Source organism: Tachypleus tridentatus, chromosome 9, assembly GCF_004210375.1.
Source record: "Tachypleus tridentatus isolate NWPU-2018 chromosome 9, ASM421037v1, whole genome shotgun sequence".
NCBI classification, from domain to species: domain Eukaryota; kingdom Metazoa; phylum Arthropoda; class Merostomata; order Xiphosura; family Limulidae; genus Tachypleus; species Tachypleus tridentatus.
In genome coordinates this window covers 142,176,178-142,182,486 of record NC_134833.1, presented here as the reverse complement: position 1 = coordinate 142,182,486, position 6,309 = coordinate 142,176,178, and positions in this window count along the sequence as shown.

The window sequence follows — 6,309 nt, the reverse complement described above, 5'->3', positions numbered from 1 at the left end:
AATTTTCTCGACCGGTAAACGTTCAGTTCCAGAGAGATCCAACCACTTAAAATAAAATTATAACTCGCCAGCCAATCAATATGAAAACCTCCATATATATTTAAGTTTCTTAATTTTATTTAACTACCTGCAGTAACGTAACTCCAGTTAACAATCATTTCTCTCCCCTTCCTTCAGTGGTTCATCGGTGAGCCTTAAAATTTAGGCCCAACATGGATAGGTGTTTAGGGTACTCGAGTCGTAATCTGAGGGTCGCGGGTTCAAATCTGCATTAAACCATGGATGCTCGCTCTGTTAATCCAACTATTCGTTGGTAAAAGAGTAATCCAAGAATTGGCGGTGAGTAGTGATGACTAGCTGTCTTCTCCCTCTAGTTTTACATCACTAGATTAGAGACGGCTAGTGCAGATAGCTCATTGTATAGTTTTGCGCTTAGCAACAGACAAATTCTACTTGCTCGTTTAAAGAGTTTTTTAACTATTATGTTAAACAATCAACCCAGTATTCGAAGTATCGAATTGTATAAACTTTTTAACACTCAAATGTATTTAACAGTAATGTAGTATATCTTTGGAATGGTTCATCAAAGTCTAATCAGCTCTTTTAATTTTGTACAAATCACAGATATTTCTTTTTCATGGTGTTGTTTAACGTTCCACCACCAGGAAAACCGTAGGAGGTACTTCAGTTAAACAGCAGATGCCTACCTTTTAAGGATTAGCTGTAATTACCTAGTAGTACCTAGCTCAGAATCTACAAATCAGTCAATGTTAAAAGACACAAATATCCAATGTATATTTGTTTGTGTGATGAATACAAATATTCATACGTTTATTTTTTTTTGTAATGTGATTGGTAAAATTATGCTATGCTACTTATTTTCAACGATATAATTTGAAAGTATTAAAACTTCATAGCGAACTGACTTACTAGTCCTTTGAAACAAACAGTAATGGATACATACACAGCAAGCGAATTGAAATGTGTGGGTGAATTTGAAATTATGACATTTAAAACAGCTTGTTTTAGTTCTGTTCTGATTTCTTCTACTATTTATCAGTTGCTAACGAAAAGTGGTAAAAAACAACAACAAACAAATCAAATTACATAATGCATTCAGACACTAAGATTAAAATTACGTGTTGTTAGTCCAAAATTTGTTTGAAGGTGTTGGTGTACACGCGCATTAACGTCACAGCGTATAACGACTAATTCGAAAATGTTGGCTACAGGCCTGACGTCAATAAGTTTTTCTTTTTTGTTTTAAATCTCTCTCTCTTCTTCTTCCTTCTTGGAGCTTGTTAATTATCACCCAGTTGTTATCTTGACAAAGAGAGAGAGAAAAAAGTTCAAACCTAACTACGCTGAAGAAAAAGTTCAAAACCTAACTACGCTGATGTAACAAACAGTTATATTGCACCTCATAATACCAACATTTTTATCGAAAATAATGGATATTTTAGCATATGTTTAAAGTTTTAGTCGTGAAAGAAAATGCTTATCGTTTGTAAATCATGATATTTTATAATCTAGTAATATCCAAGATGCATGATAAAGCAAAATGTTTTTGATTTATTATCGTTTTACCGTCGATTATAAATATTGAGAGCTCGAATCTTCAACATAGGCCTATTTTCTGTTTGTCGAAACGAATAAAACTGCCGACTACACCAGTCCGTTAAAATATGTTTAGTTTCAAATTCATAACACAAACGCTATCTATTTACACAAGATTGAGTTGTATTAAATACATTTTATCTGGTTGTAAATCTGAGTAATAACAACACGAACATTTCTGTTTTTTAGTTGACGTACATTACTATATCTCCGTTATACATAACAAGAATGTCGCAACATCCACTTTAAACAAGTATTATTATTACTTGAAAGGCTTTGAAACATTTTATAACAATTGTGACACATGCCACAGACCAAACCAATGAACGTCTATGAGGTAATGAAGCAGTGCAATAACCTTAATATGCTGGAATAAAATAATGTTTCTGAGCGGATAATTAAATGATAAACCAGGAGTTTGTTTGTTTGTTTGTTTGTTTGTTTTCTAATTTCGCGCAAAGCTACACAAGGGCTATCTGCACTAGCCGTCCCTAATTTAGCAGTGTAAGACTAGAGGGAAGGCAGCTAGTCATCACCACCCACCGCCAACTCTGGGGCTGCTCTTTTGCAAACGACTAGTGGGATTGATTGTCACACAATAACGCCCCCACGGCTGAAAAGGCGAGGATGTTGGGTACGAGGAGGATGCGAACCCGCAACCCTCAGATTACGAGTCGCACGCCTTAACCCACCTGGCTATGCCAGACCAAACTAAGAGTTAGCAGCTATGATAAATAAACTTGGTTTCTAAATGCCAGTCATCGGTTTGTATTCGGGCAACTGCATATTGAGTTACACCTTGTTAAAGTTTCCATTATGTGGTCGAAAATAAAGAAGTTTTAACGTGGTGTAAAGTTCTGTAAGAGAGGGTGGGTGGGTGTGTTTGGCGTTTTATGGCGCAAAGCAACTAGACTATCTGCGCCTCTAAGAGTAACTCTCCAATTTTATTAACCCGAGGACCCATTTTAACTTAATGTTTTTACACGAACAACTAATCTGTTGATGTTTCTTCTCGGGTTTATTTGAAGATTTCGTGTATATGAAAAGCTATATTCAACATTACATGTTTAAATTTTCCAAAAAAATATATTTTTTTATAAATCACATACTTTTAAATATTGTTATGAACTTCGGACGGGACTTCAATCCCAGCTAGACAAATACTGTTTTATAGTATATATTTTTAATTAACTAGATTTTATTTGTTTGTTGTTAAGCACAAAGCTATACGATGGGCTATCTATGTTCTGCCCTCCACGGGTATCTGAGCTTGGTTTCTATCGTTGTACGAGGTATGATCAAAAAGATCAAAGATTTCATTTTTATTCCGAAGAATAATGTATATACATCATTATTATATGCTATACCCTTCAAAGTAATCTCTCCCAGCTGATACACACTTGTTCCAACGTTCCTGCCATTTTCAGAAGCAATGCTGGAAGTCTTCATGTAACTACGTTCTGCATTCACATTATTATGGATGGTTGGAATGTCATCAAACCTCTTTCCTTTTAACTTCCCCTCGGTGTGGATTTCTGTACGTAGTGAGGGGTTCTCTCTCAGTAGTTGTTCTTATACTTTACTGCTATTGATCTCTCAATTTGCTCCCTTCACTATTCTCCCACTTTTAATGGAGGGTTGACAATAATCCACGAGGCAGTGACCATTTTCCTATAATTTTGAGAGAGACTGGCCGTGGTCGATGCCATCCGACTCGCGTGCCCCAGTGGAACCTGGATCAAGCCAACTGGCCCTATTTCACTGAACAGTAGGCGACTGTGTAGCAGCAGTGACTGACTGTATTGTACAGGCAGCTGTTCAATTTTTCCTAAAACCTCGACGCGCTTTCCATGATATCCTCGTCCGTAGTGAAATCCTGCCTGCCACATGGCACGAAAAGTTAAAAAACGGTCCTGGGATAATTTTCATAGATATTCCACACTCTCGAACCGCATCACTTTCCAGCAAGCTTGGCAGGTAAGACGTCAAAGCCAGAAGGAATCTTGGATTAAGTTCACAACCAGCATCTCTTTTACCACCAGTTCCAAAGTCATATGGGACAAGATTAGAAAGGTCAGTGGGCAGTATACTTTTGTTCCCCATTCGATCTTGCTCTCTGTTGGCCAGAAAGTAGCTGATAAGCAGAGCATCGCCGATACTCTCGGTAAAAGCTTTTGCCAGGTATCTAGCACTTTTTCTTCATCCTCCACATTCTTAGCCATCGAGAATTGAGCAGAGCGATCACCTCTTTCTTTGGGGCTGATCGTCTCTATGACTGTAATCGCCTCTTTACACTGGTAAAACTCAAATTGGCCTTTCATCGGTTTGGCAGTAAATTGGTCAGACTTGATGATATAACCAGATGCTGCGCCATCTGTCTTCTGCTTTTCATACTATTCTTCTTATTGTTTTTAATTGGATCTGGCAGAAGAATGTTTTTCCTGATGCCTGGTGCCAGGCTGTTGTCCTACCTTTCTCTAAGCCTGGGAAGGATCCCAAAATTCCTTCAAACTGCTTTGACGAGCTGTCTTAATAAGACCTTAGAGAGGATGTTTAATGGATGTCTTGTTTGGTTCTTCAAATCAAACCTCCTTTCGCCCACCCAGTAAGGGTTCTGATGACAGTGCTCCACCATGAACCACCTGATTCGACTTGAAACATCAATCAAAGAAGCCTTTCTCAAACGACAACATCTTGTATCAATATTCTTCGACCTTGAGAAGGATTATGATACTACATGGAGGTATGACATTTTGCCAGACCTCCATATATATAGTTACGTGGCCATTTGCCCATTTTTATTAAAAATTTTCCAAGAGATTCCAAGTTTGTATGGGTTCGATACTTCCCCGTTCTTTTCTACAGGAACTTGGAGTCCCTCAGAAACTTAAATACTGTTTACTAGTCATGCTTTGGGTATGTGTGTCGTATTGTAAACAGCTTTGTTTGGTTTTTTTAGTCATGCTCATGATATTTTTAATCGAGCTAATGTTATCGTGATGAAAATCACAAAATGCACGCGCACACACACACGTATAAATTATTGCACGACACTGGGCTTTGTGAGCCTTGAGCAACGTGACTTTCCAAGACTGCTAATAGATCAGGTCTTGAAGTCACCTATATATACGTAAAAGTTATTGTCAGTACGGCTGCTGTTAGAATTTCTATTTCTATTTGAATAAACATCAAATGTTATTTTGAAGTGTGAAGTTTAAATATTTAAAATTTTCTGTTTTCATTCACTGGGAAGTGAGATTATTGAAGTACTTCATTTGTCTCGTTATCGTACAAAAAGTCTTAAAAACTGATTTAGAAATATGACTCAGAAATGTTATGATATTGTTGTAATTTCTTTCTCAAACAACCAGGGGCCTGATGGTTAGGAACACTCGACCCGTATTCTGAGTGTCTCGGGTTCGAATCCCTGTTACCGAACATTCATGCCCTTTCAGCCACGAAGGCGTTATAATATTACTGTTGGTCCCATTATTCCTTGGTAAAAGAGTAGTCCATGAGTTGGTGGTGGGTGGTGTTGAATAGCTGCCTTCCTTCTAGTCTTATCACTGCTAAAGGAGAATAACTGAGAATTAGTTGAAGTACAAAAGAGCTTCAGAAAGTCGCAGCAAACGGCTGACTTCCTCAGTCAATGGTCTCAGGTTTCGAATGTACTAAACAGACCCACCACGAGGCGTTTTTCACTGATTATCTAACTTTTTGAACAATAAAAAAAAAAACGTAGGATTAATTTGGGAGAGAACCTGCTCAGATTACTTTACTTCCGAGGCAGGTGTGCCCCAGTTTTTCTATTTTATTCATCGTATATGTAAGCGACAAGCCATTAATAGTCACGAATTCTGCCTCAGTTCGTGATTTGCAGATGACGTGGCAATTGGTTGGAGTTCCCCGACACCGTCCATAGCAGAAACTTACAACCCGTGTTAAACCAAACAGTAGAGTGTTGCAAACAAACAAACAAACAACATAAATGAACGTCCCTAAAACACCAACAGCCTTACATTGTATAAAAGTTCCAAAAAACACAAAATCTGTATCCGAATGGAACTTTCCTCCAGCCTGCCACGTCATATATTTTTTTCGGTATCATATGTCGCTCTAAATTAAATCGGAAAACCCACATTAACCAGATTCGAACCAAATCCAAATTATTTGAAGATCATGTCAGGTAAGATCTCGGGAACTTCCCCATAGAACATTAATAAAATATACAAGCAGTACGTATGGCCAATAATAGAATATAATAGTCGAACATGGATAAACATTTCACTAACCCTAATCAAAAGACAGTTACAACCCATACAAGACTTGATACTTTGGTAGCATATAAAGAAGTAAGAATTACAAACTCGTATTTCTCACACAGATACTGAAGTATACAGACAGTAAACAGCAGGCTCTGACAGCGCTTAGAAAATCATTTTAAGACAGATACGAATAAGAACTAGTTACTGTTTCACGATATTATGTTAAAAATGTCACATTTCTTATCAGTTTGTGTGCTTTAAGAATAGCAAGAGGTCACCTAGCGCTAGACTTTAAACATTTATGTCTGATTCTCTTGTCATGAATTCTTGGAATGTGTGTGTGTGTTCCGATGCATGGGACTAACTATCATGTATGGGTATATACACACCTAGAGAAGAAATGTATATTCCGATACAACGTGTTACA